At 47.1% G+C, this 21,149-nt stretch overlaps 1 protein-coding gene across 6 annotated transcripts in view; it reads right to left on the reverse strand.

The window, feature by feature from the left end:
* The window catches only part of Kctd1 (potassium channel tetramerization domain containing 1), a 208,493-nt gene that overhangs the window by 52,431 nt on the left and 134,913 nt on the right, over positions 1 to 21,149 (reverse strand). The window lies entirely within an intron of this gene.

Below are 21,149 nucleotides of genomic sequence, written 5' to 3' on the forward strand. Positions count from 1 at the left end.
AACAGAACCCTCAAGTGATGAATGTGTGCTTGCAGACCACAGACCAGCATCTGTGCCATATGCCTGACTTCTGAAGAGATCAAGTTTCCAAGGTGAAGAAGATGAGGCGGGTGCTGCTGCTATGATGTGTAGTCCCAGCAGCAGAAGAGGCGATATGAGCAACCAGATCAGAATGAAGGCAGTGTGTGGCAGCAGCAGGTACATGTTCAAGGAACTGCACTCCCAAGAACAGAAAAGACGCCAGTCGTCCCAGGATAGAGCATAAATGCTTAAACACCATGGGTGATTCCAAACCACAGGCAAGTCACGATGGGTTTCTGGCACTCCACAGGGTCAGCTATTCAGAGTCATCAATTTGATGACTCAGCTGATAAGCAATTGAGGAATATACCGAAAGAGCAGTCTGTAAGGCTGAACACACACACACACACACACACACACACACACACACACACACACACAAACACACACACACTCCATTCTCAGATTTGTAATTTAGTCAGAGACTGTTTTCAAACACACTCACCATATGTGCCAAAAATAGTGATGGGTTACATGAAAAATGCCTCTGATAGAGATTACAGAAGAAGAGTTGCTTAGTCTTGTGCCTAAAGTGCAAGTGATAACATAAATCTGCAAAGCATCATGGGTTTCTTGGTCCTGGATCAGCTTGAGGAGTTACCTGGAGCTCAACTGTTAGACTACTTAGGGTTAAGGCCAAGTCCAGCGGAGACTGCGGCTGGGCGAGCTTTCCCAGGCAGCCCCTAGAACAGTGAGGTGATGGGGCCTTGCACAAAATGTTTACCATCTGTGTGGCGCTCTTCTGCATGGCGCATGAAACAGAGCCCAGAAACTGTCACTTGAAGAGAGTTCATTTCTCAGTTCCTAAATCGGGTGGCAAATTCATGGGTATTCACTAGAGTATTCTTTACTGTATTTTTCAATATTGCAAATTAGAAATTAAGAACACAAAAGGGCCCTGGAACACACAAAGAAAAGGAGCTGAAAGGGTTATTAGGCAGTAGGGGTGGGGTGGGGGGATAACTCAGCAAAGTCACAGATGGTAGAACATATTAATGTTAAGTGCCAAAAGTAGCATTTTCCATTCTGGATGACAGAAAACATACTTTACCCTTAAAAAGTGATCAAGAGCTGTGGACTGGTACAGTAAATGAAATAAATGCTAGCAGTGTGGAGGTGAGGAATGGAGTTAGAATTCATATACACCCTGGCCCAGGAGCATGGGTCTGTAATCCCAGTGTTTCTACTGCCCAGTGAGAAGTAGAAGCAGGAGACAGCCCGGGAGCTTTTGGGTCAGCTAGCCTGGTGTATGAAGCACAGCTACGAGCCATCAACAAAGGGATTGTCCTTGTTAGCGTTACTATGGCTGTGAGGAAACACCATGACCAAAGCAAGCTGGGGAGGAAAGGGTTATTTGGCTTACACTTCCACATCATAGTCCATCATGGAGGGTAGGCAGGGCAGGAGTTCACGCAGGGCAGGGAGCTGGAGGCAGGAGCTGACAGAGGCCACAGGGTGCTGCTTACCAGCTTGCTCCCCATGGCTAGCTCAGCCTGCCTTCCTATAGAACCGCCAACCACTAGCCCAGGGGCGGCCCCACCCACAAAGTCCAGAGCGCCCCGCCCTGTCAATCACTAAGAAAATGCCCTGCAGGCTTCCCCGCAGCCCAGTCTTACAGAGGCATTTTTTCAACTGAGGCTCCCTCCTCTCAGATGACTAAAGATTGTGCCAAGTTGACATAAACTAGCCAGCACAACTGACCCCTTGCCAGCTTGACACACTAACACATCCCTGCTAAGGTTAAGCCACAACCTTTCCTTTCTTGTTCAATCCCAAGATCTCACGTTAATATTGATGTCACAATGTAAAACATTTTCAGACTTAAAAAGTCCCACAAGTCATACAAACTCACTTTTAAAAATTCATTCTCTTTTAAAGTCCAAAGTCTTTTATCTGTGGGCTCCTATAAAATAATAAAAAAATTAAATGGTTTTTCATTTCAAGAAGAACGAACCAGGGCACAGTCATAATCAAAGCAAAACCAAATTCCAACTGTGTAAATAATTCAGTATCCAATGTGTGGGATTCACTCACGATCTTCTGGACTCCTCCAAAAGGCCTGGGTCGCTTCTCTGGCTCCACCCTCTGCAGCACACACAACTTGTCTTCTAGGCTCTGGCTGGCTCCATTCCACTGCTGCTGCTGTTCATGGTGGTCCATCTCACCATACTGGTATCTCCAAAATGCTGGGGTCTCTTGCTGCAACCCAGCTGTACTTTCACCAATAGCCTCTCCTGGGCTCTCTTCAGGGATCCCAGCCTACCCCACAGTGTCCAAGCCTCGGCTGCTCTCCACGACCCCTTCATGCCTTCAAAACCAGTACCACCTGGGTGATGCTTACACTACCAAGTTCAGCTGCCAGCACAAGGTACAACCTCAGCTGCCTCTGGAATACAGCTTCTGTGTGCTGATCCTGATGAAACACTTCCCAGAAGATTTCGCCAAAATGACGCTGGCCTCTTCTTAATCACAGCTGATTCTTCAGTCCCAGCTGGCCAGCATCTATTGTCCCAGCAAAGCAAAGGTTTCACTTTCATGGTTCTGGTCTCTTGTTAATGGTAGCGAATTCTTCAGCTCCAGCTGACCAGAGCCACAGATTCTTCACACAGATGGCTTGGTAGAGTCTTTGTTTCCCTCTGAAAACTCACAAGCCAGGCCCCCAAGGTCTGCACTGCTCTCAACAGTCTTACCTTCCAAGCTCCTACAGAACAGTCCACTGAGCTCTCCACACTCAATGACTTTTCTAGCCCAAAGTTCCAAAGTCCTTCCACAATCCTCTCCAAGGCAACGTGGTCAAGTCTGTTACAGCAATACCTGCTGTGGGATGTTCTGTATGGCAAATGTGTTGCTCTGATTGGTCAATAAATAAAACACTGGCCAGTGGCTTGGCAGGAAGTATAGGCGGGATTAACAGAGAGGAGAAAAGAAAGAACAGGAAGGCAGAAGGAGTCACTGCCAGCTGCCGCCAGGACAAGCAGACTGTGACGATGCCGGTAAGCCATGAGCCACAAGGCAAGGTATAGATTTATGGAAATGGATTAATTTAAGCAATAAGAACAGTTAGCAAGAAGCCTGCCATGGCCATACAGTTTGTAAGCAATATAAGTCTCTGTGTTTACTTGGTTGGGTCTGAGCAGCTGCGGGACTGGCGGGTGACAAAGATTTGTTCTGATTGTGGACAAGGCAGGAAAACTCTAGCTACAAATACCCATTATCCTGGTACCAATTTCTGTCTCAGTTAGGGTTCCTGTTGCTATGATGAAACATCACAACCAAAAGCAAGTAGGGGAGGGGAGGGTGTATGTGCCTTCTATTTGCACATCGTGGTCCTAAATAAGGAAGTCAGGGCAGGGACTGGAAGGAGGAAATGATACAGAGACCATGGAGAGGTGCTTTCTTATAGAACCCAGGACTAGCAGCCCAGGGGTGGCCCCACCCACAATGGCTGGACCCTCACATATCAATCACTAATTAAGAAAATGCTATGTAGGCTTGTCTGCAGCCTAATCTTAGGGAGGCATTTTCTCAACTGAGGCTCCCTCCTCTCCGAGTACTATAGCCTGTGTCAAGCTTACATAAAACTCCCCAGCACAGGGACCCTTCTTCAAATAAGGCTGGAAGCAGAAGACCAACTCCCTACGTCACTCTCTGACTTCCACATGTATGTTGGGACTTGTGTGTGCACACATTCACAGACACACACACACACACACACACATCATATCCACACACATACATATCACACCCACACACTCACAAAGCAATAAGAAACCACTTTTAACAAATACCTATTGGGCCCAAGCTGCTGCTGAGGGTCCTGTCTGGGTCCATGGTCCAGCTGCAGTCGGGGGTCTGTGTTAATGTGTGTGGCCTGTGTCGCCTCAGGGGACCATAGGAACCATGCATGATGAAATCAGAGGTCCATGCTGAGCCACCCTGCCCCTCTCTGGCACTGTCCCTCACTGGACACTGCAGCAAGACAGCTGGCCCCGATGACACTCATGAGAGATGGTCCCACCCCTCACACGACTGAGGGAGAACTGACCCTGATGGCATGGCTTAGGGGAGCTGGCTTCATCCCCTCACCTGAGGTGGGTGGCCCCAGTGCCCGGACTGACCAGCTCAGCCACCACCCAGGCACACAGCTGGGCCTGGGGTTGGTCCACCCTAACATCTACCCCATCTAGGACCTGCTGGCGATGATGAAGGGACTGATCCTGTGGAATGATACCCACAGGATCTCTGTGACTTGAGGCAGCCACAGGATCTCTGAGAAGAGTTCCAGTGAGGATCCAGTGATGATAGTGTACCAGAAACCAGAGGCCTGGAACCAGACCAGTGACTCATCGCAATGAACACTTGCTAGTAAAGCTGACTGGACAAGAGTATATATACGATGTGACACACTGCGGCTCCCAATGCCACCACGGTGAACGGCGAGGTGCTGGAGAGGCGGAAAAGACGGAGGATCAAAGAGGTTGTTTGTTTGCTTGCTTGTTTTGATTTTTTAAATTTTCTTTTGGTGGGGCCCTGCAGGGATGAGGGGAGGATATGGAGAGACTGGGGGGTGAGCATGATATGAAATTCCCCAAGAGTCAATAAAGAAATTATGTTAAAAAGAAATGCCTAGTATGTGGCTTCCTGAATGATTTCCTGGCTGTATGTGCGCGCGCGCGCACACACACACACACACACACTCACACACATGCACACACCCCAGTTACAATTCAGCCCATCACTGCACTGCAGTCTGTAATAGCTTTTCAATTGGACACATTCTATATCCTGCCTGAGGGGGCTCGGCGGAAATGAACAGATTTGCAGGGTTAATACTGTAGTTAGTCTGTGACCTCATTCAGCGCAGCTCCAACACTGCCAGGTCTGCATAGAAAGAGCAAAAATTCAAAGCATAACTGATTGGTTGAGGAGTCCAGATACCTACATTTACTTCTCCAGATTGCTGCCATTTACATTGTAAATCATAAACGGATGGCTCCTGCTAAATTTAAAATGAAGCCAGCATTTCTTCGGCTGGACCTGGGGAGGGGGCAGGGCTTAGCCCTTAAGGGTAAGGACTAGAATTGGTCTCCTGAACCTTCCTGAATTTCCTTCTAGACTCTTGCCCCATCCTGATGCAGCTTCCAGCTTTTTGTATCTGTGTGTGTGCACACGTGTGTGCAGATACACGTAGAAGCCAGACATCACCCTGAGGTGCCATTCCCAGGACATCTTCCACTTCGGTTTCTGAGACAAGATCTCTCATGCCTGTGGAACTTGCCAGGTGGGCTGTGCTGACGAGGCAGTGAGCCCCAGGGCTCCACCTGTCTAGCATCCCTGGTGCTGGGTTACAAAATGTGTGCCACCACCACAGCGGGCTTTTTTGTCATGTCTGTTCTGGGGACTGAAACGCAGGCCCTCAGGCTTGCAAGGTAACTTCTTTACCAGCTGAACCACCTCCCCAGCCCCCATTACAATCCCAGGCAGCGGCGGTCTGTGGCAGAGTGGACGCTCCCTTCTCTTCATGTAGACACTGAATACTTGGAACTGTTGCTGCCCGCTGTCTCCCTCAATGCCTAGAGATGAAGCCAGGGTCCAGGGGCGCAAACCGAGGCCTGCAATCTGCCACACTGAGCTTGTCTCTGGACTGCATGTTACTCAGGTAAGTGAATTTCTGCGTGAGTCGTAATTTCTCTCGTGTGTCCTGGTAGAACACCTCCTTTCGAGGCAGGTTGGCCCTGGAGACTTGGCCTGCCATGCTAAGAACAGCTTCCTGCCACAGATGCAGGAGGATTCTCGAGCATCCTTCTTCAGTGCTATTTTCCATCTGTGTTTCTGCAGAATCACTCACCTGCCAGCCCCATAGTCTGTACATGTCTGTCAGCGTGACTTCTCCAGACAGGAAAACCACAAACTCGAACCAGAACGAGAGCACAGGACTTAGATGTACAGCGGCTCAGGGCACAGAAGCCTGTTCGGAAAGCTGGTCACACAGAGAACTGTTTCCAAAAACATCCTTCTTGGAGCTGCCTCCACCCCAAGATAAGAGGAGCTGCCCTCACTCTAAGCGAGGCAGTTACTGATCTGTCTTCCTGTGGCCTACAGCCCCTTCCTTCCTTGGTATTAATTAACATCTCCCAAGTGTCAGGACTGGTACCAGGGGCTGGACCACACGGCGAAGGAGAAAGGCTAGCCCCTGGGTGGGGGTCCCCGGGAGAGATCAGCAGATGGCTATGACTAGGGAACAAGAAGGCCAGATGACGTGGCAGCTTCACGGAGGGTCACTTAACCCTGACAGGGCTCGGGAGGGATGATGGGAGGTCCAGGAGAAGTCTGCGCTCCTGGTGTGGGCTTGGGGGGGGGGGGCAGTCTAAGCTGAGACCCAGTGGATAAGAGATTGACAAAAAGGAGAGCCAGGGGGCTCCACAGAGCTTCGCTAAGGTCCCAAAGGGGGAAAGGCACGTCCTAGAAGTTATCATTTCAGAACAGCAGAGGTGTAAGTCCTCAAAAAAAGCTCAATAAAGCATCCTTACAGCTGTCAATGTGGAGGAAGAGACAGGGAGCCAGTAGTTTGCTACACTGTGGTACCTGATGGCCACAGCTGGGCATCTGAAGCGTGTCTAGTGCCATGGAGGAAACAGATATTTTTTTGGTTTTTGCAGAGATTGGATCTCATGTATCCCAGGCTGGCCTTAAATTCACTAAAAAGCAACACCTGGCCTTGAACTCCTGATCTTCCAGCCTCAGGCTCCTGAGTGCTGTGGGAATACAGGTGTGCATCACCAAGCTCAGCTTCTGAGTTTTCAATTCTCATGAATTTGAATCCATTTGAATTTTAACTTAAATAACCCCTGCAGACACTGGCTATCATCTTGGGTAACAGAATAAAGTATGCTTGACATTTTCTTATTATTTGGGGAGGGCAGCTCATGATAAATCTAAAGGTATCTCCCTTGGGCTAGGGAAGCAAGGGCGTTTTGTGGCTTGTTTGTTAGTTGTGTTTAGCTTGGTTGGCTTTTCTTTGTCTTCTGCTCTTGATACAAGGTCCTAATATGTAGCTCAGCGTGGGTCTGGAACTGAAGATCTTCCAGATCTTCCACCTGGGAGTGCAGGGCCCTCCCATCCACCCATTTCTCCTGTTCTTTCCAACAGCATCTCGGCCTTATGCCAAAAAAAAAAAGAAAAAAAAAAAAGAAAAACCACATAGTGAAGGAAAAGGAGGAAAGAACGAGGTCTTCTGGATGGGACAAATGGTTATCAGACAGACAAGTGCCCACGCTGTGTGTCTGTCCATGGGGAGTGACAGGCACGAGGCATCGGTGACGACAGAGGTCAGGATGCTGGCAGTCTCTGGAGGCCATTCACTGGGAATGGAGAGGAAGGCCTCCAGAGGGCTAGAAAATTCTGTCTAATCTGGATGTTGCACAGGTACTCCTAAGACATATGCATACTCAAGATTTTTCTCTTTATCCTAGTTAAATGCAGCAAATTTAACCAAACATAAAATCTTTAAAGAAACCTACCCTAGTCAGAATACTCTCTTGATCAAATACTTAACTTTCAGTGCAATGCTGCCTAAAAACAGAACAAAAGAAAAAAAGAAACCAGCAAGGGCTGGAGACGCAGCTCGGTGGTAGAGCACCTGTCTACCATGGGAAGGCCCTGGGGTCCACTCTTAACAGCGGGGTGGCCAGGGAGAGGTAAAACGGCGTTTATTAGTTCCTTTCACAGAACTTGCTAAATCTAACTGAATACTCTGGCATGAAGCAACCCTCTGGGACTTCATTTCTAATTTTCCCCTTGCCCATATCTGGCCCCCACAGATTTCCCAGGCATGTCAATTGGTTTATCTCTACATTAGCATCTCCCAGCTGCTCCAGTTTGCTGCCTGGCAGTAGCGTAATCATCCATCTCACCTACCCAGCAATGGTTTGGGGGAAGTCGAATCCTTCAAGGGATTTCACTTGAGGCAGCTGCCCAGAGAAGCTAATGAAAAATTCGTCTCTTCAGTCTAACCTGGCTGTGTGCTGTTCAAACAGGAGCCCCCGGGGCACAGCCTCAAACAAATGACCGAAGTTAAACTGAAAGTCTGAATGACTTTATCTGTTAGGAATGCAGCCTCTGCCTTATGTTGCTCTCACTTTCGAGCTGGACTTTTCGAGCTTCCCAGTGACACCTCCACAAAGGTATGTGCAGAGGAAATTATTGCATTATTTTATGCTTTAATTTACAGTGTACAACAGAGTAGAAAAGGAATCTAGTGTAGATTCGAACCTTTCCCCAGTTTTAACTAAGGTGTATGATCCAGTCTCTGTCTCTCTGTCTCTCTCTCTCTCTCTGTCTCTCTCTGTCTCTCTGTCTCTCTCTGTCTCTCTCTGTCTCTCTCTGTCTCTCTCTCTCTGTCTCTCTCACATACACACACACACACACACACACACACACACACACACACACACACACACACACACACCGCTAACATTTATACACGATGTATGGCACGCCCAGGGAAAGCAGGATTCTGACTCACTCTTTCAGACACCCTGACAGCTATTCGTAGCAAGCAAACTATAATCAGAGTCTCATGGGCAAGGACCCGCTCCCTGTGATGGAAATCTGTGGTTGACTTGGGCATGTCATTTGAGGAATGACACAATCTACTGGACTCTCGTGATTCTAGTTAAAAGCACCACTGGCCAGCCATTGTCCCCTCCGCCTACCCCAAGCTTCTCAAACAGTCCAGCCCTGAAGGGTGCTCCTGCTCCCTTTCTCTCCAGCACTGTTTACCAGGCTTTCCCAGATGCTAACTCTGCTTTCTACTGACTCTAAATAAACAACAGAATGAACCTGAACCCAGGGAGAAAAACAAACAAACAAAAAAATCATTCCCAATCATTACACAGGTTTTAAAAAAAAGGTCAGCAAGCACCAGGGTGCTTCAAATTTGATGATTATTGTATTCATAATTTACTTAGAGGACTATTTCCATCAGTCTCAGTCATCTGGAAGACAGTGAGGAATTAGCCCCCCCAAAATCTTCTGAGTATGCACATTTCATGTCAAAATTTCCACTTACTCAACTCATGGGCTCCTTCTTCAAATTCCTAGGGCCCATTTTATTGTATTTTTAAGATTTTATTTTTAATTGTGCGCGCACACACACACACACAAGTCTGCACACACACGTATGCATGTGCCAATCTCTACAGCTCCTTGTTGAGTCTACTGACTCCGAGTTTACACACTGTAAGAATCTCAGGCCAGGCGGTGGTGGCGCACACCTTTAACCCCAGCACTCAGGAGGCAGAGGCAGGTGGATCTCTGTGAATTTGAGGTCAGCCTGGTCTACAGAGCGAGATCCAGAACAACCAGTGCTATACAGAGAAACCTGTCTCTGTGACGGGGGTAGGGGGTGTAAGAATCTCCGCTTTTGTAGCTCATTATCAGAACCATTTGAAAATCAAAGCCCAGACTGGGTGCAGACTTGCAGTATAGTTTAAACACATTTCCATACCCAAATTGCACTGAATCACTTTATTTTTAAGTAAAGGCCATCTTCATATATCTGGCAAAGCTCTGTGAATAGGGTATATTTAGTGTGAGAGAGAGAACCTATGTATCTGGAGCCTGAGGACCTGGGTTAGGCTCAGTCCAGTGATCAGTCCGGTGCTCAGCACGATTCTGGAGAAATCCAAACCATATGCTTCCAGCTTCCTCTCTGAGGTCAGGCAGGGATGACCCTTCCAACCTTTCAATAGGTAAAGATGGCAGGAGAAGCTGGGCATAGGAGCCCATGCCTGTAATCCAGCACTGAGAAGGCTGAAGCAGGAGGATTGCCACAAGTTCAAGACTCATCTAGAGTACATAGTGAGCTCTAGGCCAGGCTTGAATGAACCCTCCCCCTCCCTCTCTTACTGTGTGTGTGGACAGAGACAGAGACAGACAGGGACAGAGCAAGCTGAGGGTGTAGTTCAGTGCTTCCAAACACATGTAAAGCCTTGCGTCCCTCCCTATCCGTGCAGAAGCAGGTGTGGCGGCATACATCTGTAACCCAGCACTCAGAAGCCGGAGGCAGGAGGATCTGGAGTTCAAGGTCATGCATCATCAGCCACATAGTAGTGAGTTAGAGGCCACACTGGGCTACATGAGATCATGTCTCAAAAAACTGAAAAATATGACGGAAGATGAGATCGTGCTGCTGAAGAGGCACAATGGGTGCTTTGCATGGAGAAGGACAAACGGCAGCAGGTACAGCGCCTCCAATATCTGCCGTGACATACCCAGAGAGTGAAAGGAAGGTGACCGGCACTGTCTAAAATCCATACTGGCATAGACAGATGCTTTCCTCATCACCATCCCTTACAATATCGCACAGCTACTAGTAACATAGTGTTTACATTGTACTGGGGATAAGTAATTTAAAGTCGGTAAGAGGTGTACAGGTTCAATGAAGACATTATCATTTTCCATAAGAGGAGCCCTCCAAGGTGGAGGGATTCTGTCTTTCTTTCCTTATATACCCACCCACCCACCCACCCGCTCACCTGTGCGCGCGCACATGCGCGCGAACACACACACACACACACACACACACACACACACACACACACTGAATATTGCAAACCAGTAACCATGATGCCCAGATGCCCGGGCTTTCTGCTTTCTGCAGATCTAGCAAAAAGTACAGGGAACTTGTTAATGTCTGTGAGGCAGAGTTCAGGGAAAGGACTGCAGCCCTGAGTGTGGTGCTTCTGGCTGCAGAGGAAGAGGACACAGGACAGAGCATACCAAAATGCTACTAACCACACACTGGGCAAAGAGGAGCGTGTGGGGAGAGATAGGAGTCGGCCTGGCAGCTCCTGGAGTGAAACGGCCTTGCCGCTGCATTTTTTTCTTTTCAGATAAAAATCTTAATTTCACTGCAAGAAATAAATGAAAATATGGTGTGAACGTCAAAGTTGTTCTGAAATGACCTCTACCCCATTACACGAGCGTGCAGCTCTCTCCTAAGCTGAAGCCATGCAGGTGGCTCTTGTAGTGGCCAGGAAGAGGCCACTGCTGTTTATGTGCTGCAGGGCACAGGGTGTCTAGCAGACATGGACTGAACGCCCTCTGTGTGCCTTTCTTTTTTCTCTGGAATAGTGAAATATGTATCTGAAAGCTCTGTTATTAGATTACCACACTGGAGCCATGAAAAGCATGCCCAGTCGTCAATATTTCTCTCTCTCTCTCTTCCAAAAGGAAAATGAACTTGAGAAAAACAAAGTACTGATGGAATTTTGTTAAGTGTTTTTAAAATTATATTGGTTAGATATTTGTAATATACTTAAAATACAGTATTTTTTAAATGTACAGCTTCACCTGTATATTATTTTTTTTACAGATACAAATGTAGCACTAAAGTGGCAGAGTGAGCCCAGGGATAACAGTTTTAGGGAAAAGGCTGTTTGTTTGTTTGCTTTTAGAGTATATGAACAGCAAAGCACCGGGAATTATTGCATCAAAATATTAGGAGTTTGGGAATAGGTGATAATGTTACAAGTAAGCGTTAAGTGTATATGTATGCATGCATGTGTTCATGAATGTAGATGCATGTGTGAGTACATAGATACATGCATGCACATGTATATGGAGGTCAGAGACCTCAGGCATCCTTCCCAAGGCACCCTGACTGTTTTGTGTTTTTTTCAGACAGTTTTTCATAGGCCTAAAACCCACCAAATAAGCTGGACCAACTGGCCGGTGAACCTGCCTTTTTCCACCTCCCCAACAATGAGGTCACAAATGAATGTCCTTAGATTTTTAAACAAAGTCTCCATGGATCAAATTCAGGGCTCATGCTTGGAAGGCACTCACTTTATTGACTGAGCTATCTGTTGGCCTCGTTAAAAAAAAAATACTACAAGAAATGGACAACTATCACTTTTGGAATATTTTTTAAAATCCTCTTTTTAAAGGAGAGAAAACCAGGATGCTCCTGCTCCGTGACACCAGTTGGGAAGGCCTTTGGTGCACGCTGTAGCCTATCTCCACAACAGAGATTTTTAACAACACAGAAGGAACTGGAAGACGGAATTCAGAGATGGAACCCACTTCGGGAAACTGCTTCCTCCCCTTTATTTTCTCGCCAGACAGGAAATGTGCAGAACAGAAAATCAAACAGGGCCTCAGGTCACGGCAAGCTCATATCCAGCAAACACAGGGCCATTTAGTTTGATCCTGAAGGCTAGAGGCAAAAGCCCATGGTGCCCACACTCTTGGGGCCAATCTGGCTGTCTGGTTCCCCTTCCCAGAAGCCTGCCTTCCAGGCTCTAAGACCCAGGAAGGCCGAATGATTCCGACCTAGGGTGAGACCCAATCTCCCACGCGCCTGCGGGTCAGGGCTCTGCAGGCCTCAAGGGGAAGCTTGAGTGGCATCCAGGGTTTGGCTCTGTCACAGTGTCTAGCACAGAGACCTTCTAGGCTGAAACCAGAAACCTCTGTGAGATGTTAAGCATTATCGCCCTTTTACAGAGAAGGAAGTTGACTCTGAGGTCAAGTGGCTTAGCCTATAATTACCTAGTAATGAATTTACTGTGATATTTTACACGCTGGCCTTTGTATAGCGAGATAAGGTTGCCACTCTCCCGTTACCCATGTGCGCTGGCTTTTCCCAGAAGAGGTGGATTTGCATTTGTACCATCCACATTCCTTCCATTGCTCTGTCTAGGGAGGGCTTTAGCAGGCATAAGGGTCGTGACTGGTCACAGAGGAGGCAGGAGGCAGCTGTCCAGGCAGTAGACACCCCTGTCAGAGTCTTCCACGGATTCTGTATTCCCCATCACAGGAAAGTGGCATTCTATTACCCCCAATTCATAGTTCTATGGGCCACATCTCCCTCTAAACAGGCATTGGTATGACTGCCTACTGACTGCTTATATGAACTCATAAAAGTTCCTTGTCCAGGGACCGGAAGATGGCTCAGCTGATACAGCGCTTGCCTTCAAAGCATGGGGACCCATGAGCTATCCCCTAGAGCCCACACACATGTCTGGGCTCACAGTGAGTGCTTGCAAAACCAGCACTGAGAAGAAACAGGCAGACAGATCCCTCGCTGGCCAGCCACCTTCACTACCTGGTGAATTCCAAGCCAGTTAGCAGATAATACCCAAGGAATGGCACCCAAATAGGTCTTCTCTGGCACACACATCTCAAAGGAGGTGGATGGCATTCCTGAGGATGACACCCACAATTGCCCTCTGAGCTACACACACACACAACACACACACACACACCACCACCACCACCACCACCACCACCATCATTACCACCACCACCATCACCACCCACCCCTTGCCCAGTAGAGTATCAAAAGCGAAATGTGTTTCCTTAAACCCTGAGTTTCTAGATACCCCTGACCCCTGCTAGAACTTTAAATGCTCAGTTGCTTACCCTATCTGAATTCAAAGAATACAAATTAAGATATGCAAATTTATGTATTCATTAAAAGCTCACTGACTCATTCATTTAGAAAATGTTCACTGGCTACTGTATTTGGAACCAGGCCAAGGCACTGTGGCCGTCAACTTCCAGGGAGTTAAGAGATTACTTGAACAATGGTTACATGCTCAGCAATTCTTGGTGACGAGAGATGCCTATGAATATAAAAGCCTTTTTAAGTGCCATGCTTTAAATCAGGGATGCCCAGCCTTTTGACATTTTGACATAGCATTGTCATCACCAAATGTCTGGCCATATTCATATCCATGCTGGGATGCATGTGGCCATGGCCCACAGTTGGACATGCCTGCTATGAGGACTGCTTCTAGGTCCCTTTGAAGGCAAATAATACTTCGGTACAGAGAAGAACGTACTTCTCTTGGTTTCATAAATCTAGGGCATATCATTTTAAAATACAGCATACCTATATTTAGTATTTCCACATCACTAGTCTTCTAACTTTGACCCAATTACTTTTTTGGTTATTATGTTTTGTTTTATGGGTGTGTGAGTATGTGTGTGTGTGTGTGTGTGTGTGTGTGTGTGTGTGTGTGCACCAGTATGTGTAGGGGTAGGTGTGTGTGTGTGTGTGTGTGTGTGTGTATAGGTCAGAAGGCAACTTTGGGTGTCATCACCTGAAGGAATGCCATCCACCTCCTTTGAGACAAGGTCTGTCATGGATTCTCCAGTTCTTGGATGACAAGCATGTGCCATCATGCCCAAACCTTTTTATGTGTGTTCTGGGGATTGAACTCAGGTCTTCATGCTTGAAAGACAAACACTTGACCAACTGCTGAGCCATCTCCCCAGCCCCAGTTACCCTGGAAAGAGGAAGTTCAGTTGGTGCACTTGAACAGTGCAGATATCAATAAAGATTCCTACACTCAGACCTTTATTCCAAGGACACAGTGAAGAAGCAGCTATGTTTCAGCCTAAGCCATGTCACCACCAATGCTTCACGTAGCCTTGGACAGTGATTCCATCTCTTACTTGAGTTTCCCCTTTATAACACATACATGCGGTTGGAGCAGATGGTCTAGGATGCTCTTTCTAGTTCTGAATTTTCACTACTCTGTGATCTTAAAAAGTACAAAACTTGGAGACTCAAACATCTTAAGAAAGCTTGCATTTCAGGAGGTCACAATAGAGCTCGAAATCCTTCTGCAGGAATGAAGAACTGGCAATCAAATGAAAGGCGTGCCCAAAATAGCCCAGGCAGAAAAGGAAGCCAGCCCAGAAGGAGTTCTCAGCAACCATACTATCTTCTCCAGCTGATGGGGAGGATTAAAGTTTAATCACCCTATGCTTTGGATTTGCTTTCACTTACAGGAACAGTTAATAAAGCCTGGCTTTCGACTGCAATGTGCCTACTTTGGAAAGTCTTTTCTGAGTAGCCTTGTAGTGCAGTGTGGTTTGTTTATATCATGTATTGCTCTAAAATCTCAGGCTGTGTATGAGATTCTACTACTTGAGAAGCTGAGGCAGGAGGATTATGAGCTGAGACACCAAGCTGGGCCACATAGTGAAAACCTATCTCAAATAAATAAAACATGGGACAATCTGTATGCTTCTGTTTGCAGTGTGTGTGTGTGTGTGTGTGTGTGTGTGTGTGTGTGTTGGAAACCTTTGGCTAATCTGACTGCACTGTGTCCTAGGAATCCTCCTGTCTGTGACTCCCTGGTGCTGAGATTAGAGATGCATGCAGCCATGCCCAGCTCTTACATGGAGCTGGGGATTAGAATCTGGGTCCTCACGCTCCTGTGACAAGCACTTTTCTGAGTGAGCCATCTCTCCAGGCCCAGGGCATTCTTAAGGAACTTGTCTGAAATTCTTCAACAGAATGCAAGAAATCTGCTTTAGTAATATGAAGTGCATTTTGTAGAATAAAGTAAGCATCCTTTATAAGCAGAGTCAGTGTTTATCTTTCCAAGCTACCTAGCAGGTGAGAAAAACAGGGAACATGGGCATTGGAGGGATGTGTTAATGCTTACACACTAGATCCAATGGGCCATGTGTCCCTTTGGGGAGGCATGCCTGAATCCTTGTGCTTTGCCAAAATTCTCACAGGAGACATCTGATGCTTCCTGGGACCTTTGCTCTCAGGGGACATGGGCTTATTTTCTCCTGCTTGCTTGGGTCATCCTGATTCTTAGTGGCTCATCCCCAAATGGGACCTGGCACCCAGCAATACACGTGGAGGTAACGGGATGGGCTCCTCTGGCTATCTTCTTACAGTGTCGGCAGTGGCGGCACAGGTTTGCCAGCAGCCAAGTGTGACTGCCAGGCCAGTGCTCACAACAAAACTGCTGGCCCTGTGTCAGTAGAGGGGCACATTTCTAGGGATCATTTGGAGAGGACAGAGGTCTCTGGGACTTCTGGCGTAGGAGAGAGTGCTGAATGCAAGGAGAGATTAGGAAAAGGGACACAGTGAAGTCATCCTGGCCCTCAGCACTTTACGAGCTATTCTTTACGAGTTTCACACTGAACAGGAGACATCTGTGTTCTAGAAGACATTGCTTAAAATAAACACCAAAAGGATTGAAAAATGAACCAACTTAAAAAAATTTTTTTGGAGACAGGGTCTCATGGAGCCCAGGCTGTCCTCACTAACTATGTAACCGATTATGATCTTACACTCTAGACTCTTAGTGGCCTTTACCCACTAAGCACTGGGTCTACAGGCATGTGCCACCACTCCTGCAAAAAATGTTCTAAAAGATCAACCTTATTGAGAAGAAAAAACCACTATGAGAATGAAAATGCCATGCCTTCTATTTACACACTGACTTATCAGACTGAGTAGTTGTTTATGAGATCCAAGAACCCCAAAGACTATGAATAACCATGACCTTTATGTCATTAGAGGGTAGAGAGGGGGGAAGACAAGGTCGGTCATTGTCTTTTACAGAAAAGGAACAGCAGGGCAGCCGTCTGTAGGTCGGAGGCTGGAGGCCAGCAACAGCAAGGACTCTGGGATCGAAGCTCATATCCTCCCATCCCAGACACGGTGTCTCTGTGGGGCGAGGCAGTAGTACCCCGCCCGCCCAACAAGACCTGGACTTCACTCCTATTGCGCACGCCAGGGAGCCTTGCCACTCAAGGTAACAGAATGTGAAGTCTTCCCAAGCTGCTTGTGAAAACTCCAGCTATGTTTTCTGACCTGGTTACTTAATCCCAAGCCAGTAAAAAATGTCAAGTTGGTGGGACAGTGCAGTGGTGAGAGGTGATGTGTTTGAGGATCAAAAGAACCACGGCCAGAGAAATGGGAAAGGCCAGAAGAGCCCAAGAAAAGAGAGCGAGGGGAAATGAGAAGCAAAGGAAGAGAAGCGGGAAGTGAGCAAAGACTGTGAGTGGGAGGAAGACAGGAAGGGAAACTGAGGAAAAGGAAAAGAAGCTAGGACACGAGGAACAGGGTGTTCTGGGACAGACCCGGTTTATGTTTTGTTCGTGTCTTCATGAGACACAGTCTCACCTATCCCAGGCTGGTCTTGAACTTGCTGTGTAGCTGAGGATGACTTGAACTTCTTGGTGTATATGTATAATTGTGCTGGTTTGAATAAAAATGGCCCCTATAGGTCTAGAGGGACGGGCACTACTAAGAGGTGTGGCCTTGTTGGAGGAGGTGTGGCCTTGTTGGAGGAAGTGTTACTGGGGAGCAGGGGAGGGCTTTGAGGTTTCAGAAGCTCAAGCCAGGCCTAGTGGCTCACTCTCTCTCCTGCTGCCTGTGGATCCAGATGTAGAACTCTCAGCTCCTTCTCCATCACCAAGTCTGCCTGCATGCTGCCTTGCTTCCCGCCATGATAATGGACTAAACTTCTGAACTGGAAGCCAGCCCCAATTAAATACTTTTCCTTTATAAGAGTGTTTGTGATCATGGTGTCTCTTCACAGAATAAAACCTTAAGATAACAATGTATGTGTGTGTGAATATACCCATGTATGCATATGCAGAGGCTAGAGGTCACCGTGCAGTGTGTTCCTCTATTGTCCTTCACTGTTTTTTGTTCGTTTGTTTGTTTGAGAAGGGTCCCTCAGTGAATCTGGGGCTCACAGATCCGTCTGGTCTAGACTGGGTGGCCAGCGAACCCCCAGGTTCTCCCTCCCGCCCCCCCCATCTCTGCCTTCCTGCCCTGGGGTTGCTTTCATGTAGGTGATAGGATCTCAGCCCAGGTCTTCATGCTTACACAGTGAACATGTCACTAAAGCCACCCCCTTAACGTGACCTTAAACGTCTGATTCCCCTGCCTCCACCTCCAAAATGCTATAGGCATGCATCATATGCCCAATTTACGTGGCATGAGATCAAAGTCAGGGCTTCATGCTAGGCAGGTACTCTATCGGCTAAGCTGCATCCCTGACCACTAAACAAACACACAGTACTTTTGGAAGGTAGTGTCTGCTGCCCTTTGGCTGTGGGCAATTCCCCTGTTTGTTTGAGAGCAGGTTCCATTAGCATCTGCTAATAAATCTGAATGACCCTTCTCAAGACCACAGGGTAAAGCCTAAGTTTTTAAAAAATCAAGTAGACATATTTTGCCCTAGTGGGGAGTTTGCCAATGCAGAGGCTCTCGGATAAATGTTGACAAACAGAAGAGCCAGTTAGAAGCCCAGGTACAACTGTGGTGAAACCGTGGAGTGAGCACCCCTCACTTCCGGTAAGCTCCGCCCAGAACTTCAGGACCTGCTTGTGTCCTTTTTGTGCACAGTAGAAAATGGGCAATGTGACAGCGGTAGGACCCGTCCAGAGTCTCGGTGATCGAGTGTTCTGACCTTCTTCCAGAACATGGCCACGGCGTTTTGTCCTTTAGAGCAGTGGCCCTCAATGGCTTCTGGGTTCTTCCACCCCCATCTCACCCATCAAAACAAAAAGATTAGCGTCACAGTCTCACGGTGTTCCCATGTCACATGGTGTTCCCATGTCACATGGTGTTCCTATGTCACATGGTGTGCAGGTCAATTATCGAAAATGTCAACGGTAATGAGAGTTTGGATTCTATGGAAATAAGTTAGGGTATTAATACCTCCCAGGACAAAAAGAATGTTGTCACAAGGAACTGGGAAGCCTGCCCTAACCCGGGAATCACCCAGGGTGACGTGGTGACAGAGCAGACTATTAGGAAACTGTGTTGCTTTAAAAAACGACAAGGAGGTTGCCAAACTGGGGATGACTCTGCCCCCCTACAGTAGAGAGAGACAGACAGACAGACAGACAGAACAAGACAGCCAAACTTCATCCCAGTTCTCACCCAGGATGTCTTCACTAATGAAATGTACTATCCAAAATCAGGCTTGGAAATCAACCAGGATGGAGGTTCACCTAGGAGGGACTGTGAGTTTTGCTCGCTGGACCCTCTTTACCACAAAGCTGGGTTTAGTAGGCACATGATAAGCATTTGTGGAATGCAACAACCTAATGTGGGATCTCAGGCGGGAATTAAAAGGATGCTGCATCGTGGCACCACGTCATTCACCTTTCTTCCCAGAGGTGGTTTAATCTCTTCAACAACCACACAGAGCCAGAACCACTTCAACACAGAGAACAGAGGCAGAGAGGGGAACCACAAGATGAACCCCGGGATGGAAGAGAAGCAAAACCTCAAGAAAGAGAATGCAGCAATATATATAGGCTTATGATATTTAAACACCCAGACTAGGAGAGTGACCACAGGGAACCGGGGTGGACTCTGTGACAAAAGCAGTGACATCTTACGATGGAGTGAACTATTTTCAGGTATAATACTGGGAACTGGCAGCCACGCTTCAAAATCCTCTTTCTGGAAATCCGTCGCCAGCACTTGAGCAGCGTGGGGAGGAGGCAGAGTGGACAGTGCCGGCCCTGGGGACACATCGTCGCTCTTTCACCCTGGGTGCAGCACATGCATTGTACCTCAGTTTCCCCACCGTGGCAATAGTAATCAGGCTGTCTTTTATGATTACTATTTAAAAAACAAAACAAAACACCTCATGGACAATAGTAACAAGTCATGGAAAATCCTTGTTTAGTGCCTAGAATATAACTCACAAAACAAAACAAAACTTGTCACTTTGAAAACTGGTTTTCAAAATTTTGCAAATTATTATTTTTTAATTAATGACAGCTTTTGAGGGGTATAAAATTTCAATCTCACATTTGCTGCTTCCATATTCTTTTTGTTTTTGGGGGGTGCTAAGCTGTGCAATTCCAGCATTTTCTATTCTGCATAAATTGCAGTTGTGACCCAAACACCTCGAAAGCTCACCCTCTGTAGCTGATGCAGAGTGTGTGCCAGTGAGCATCTGATAGTGTAGAGAGCCAGATATGGGGGAACATGCCTGTCATCCCAGAACTTCCAAGCAGAGGCAGGAGGAGTTGATGAAAATTTCAGGCCAACCTGAGCTAGATGGCAAATTCCAGGTTACTCAGTACTACACAGTGAGACCCTGTCTCAAAAACCTACATAAATATATGTGGAGTGAAGGAATTATTTCTCTGGCTTTTAGTTCATTCTCAAAGCTGTTTAAATACAAGTTCTATATCAATTAACAGGAGATGGTGTCTTAGCATTATTATTGCTGTGATGAGACACCAGGACTCAAAGCAATTTGGGGAGGAAAAGATTTATTTGGCTTACACATTCAGAATCACATTCCACCGAGGGAAGACAAGGTGGGAACTCAAACAAGGCAGGAGCCTGAAGACAGGACCTGATGCAGAGGCCACCGAGGGGTGCTGCATACTGGCTTGTTCCTCATGGCTTGCTCAGTCTGCTCTCTTACAGAACCCCGGATCACCAGCTCAGGAGTGGCACCACCCACAATGGGCTGGGTCCTCCCCCTATATTAAGTAAGAAAATGCCCTACAGACTTGCCTACAGTCAGATCTTAAGGAGTCGTTTTCTCAGTTGAGGTTCCCTCCCCTTGCATGACGCAGCTGTGTCAAGTTGACATAAAACTACCCAGCACAGATGGCTTGGCAGTTAAGACCACACACTGTTCTTTCACAGGACCCAAGTTCACAACCACCTGTACCGCCTGCTCCAGGGAATCTGAAGCTACTTCTGGCCTCCACTGACAACGAGGGCTCGTGTGTACATACTCATACACACATACACATACACACACACACACACATACACACACACACACACACACACACACACACACACACACACACCTCTAAGAAACCAGAATTATGCTTAAATCTCATAAGTACTGTTTTTAGCCTGAATACAGAAAACTCTTAACAATGACGGCCTTAGAGAATCTCTGTATAAGGAATTCTCATTTAAATAGAAATGATTGCAGAAATACAGAACGTGATTCCTTGATATACTTATCTTTTTGAAATTAGACACTTGCCATATAGCCCGTGCTGGCCTCAAACTCCTGCGCCTTCAGGCTCCTGCTCCTACCAGCTGTGACTCTTGGCACGAACTGGAATACCTATTCTTTCCTACGCATTCAATACCTGCCTCCTTGCTATGTATTATGTACCCAAATAAGTTAACCTGAGGCTCCAGTGATGCTAAAATAGTAACTGCTTGCTTACATACCACTCCGTTACTTCTGGAAAAGGGGTTATTGAGACCAATTTTTAAATATTCTCAACCTCTATAT

This window comes from Peromyscus maniculatus, chromosome 19 (genome assembly GCF_049852395.1).
Source record: "Peromyscus maniculatus bairdii isolate BWxNUB_F1_BW_parent chromosome 19, HU_Pman_BW_mat_3.1, whole genome shotgun sequence".
In the NCBI taxonomy this organism is placed as follows: Eukaryota; Metazoa; Chordata; class Mammalia; order Rodentia; family Cricetidae; genus Peromyscus; species Peromyscus maniculatus.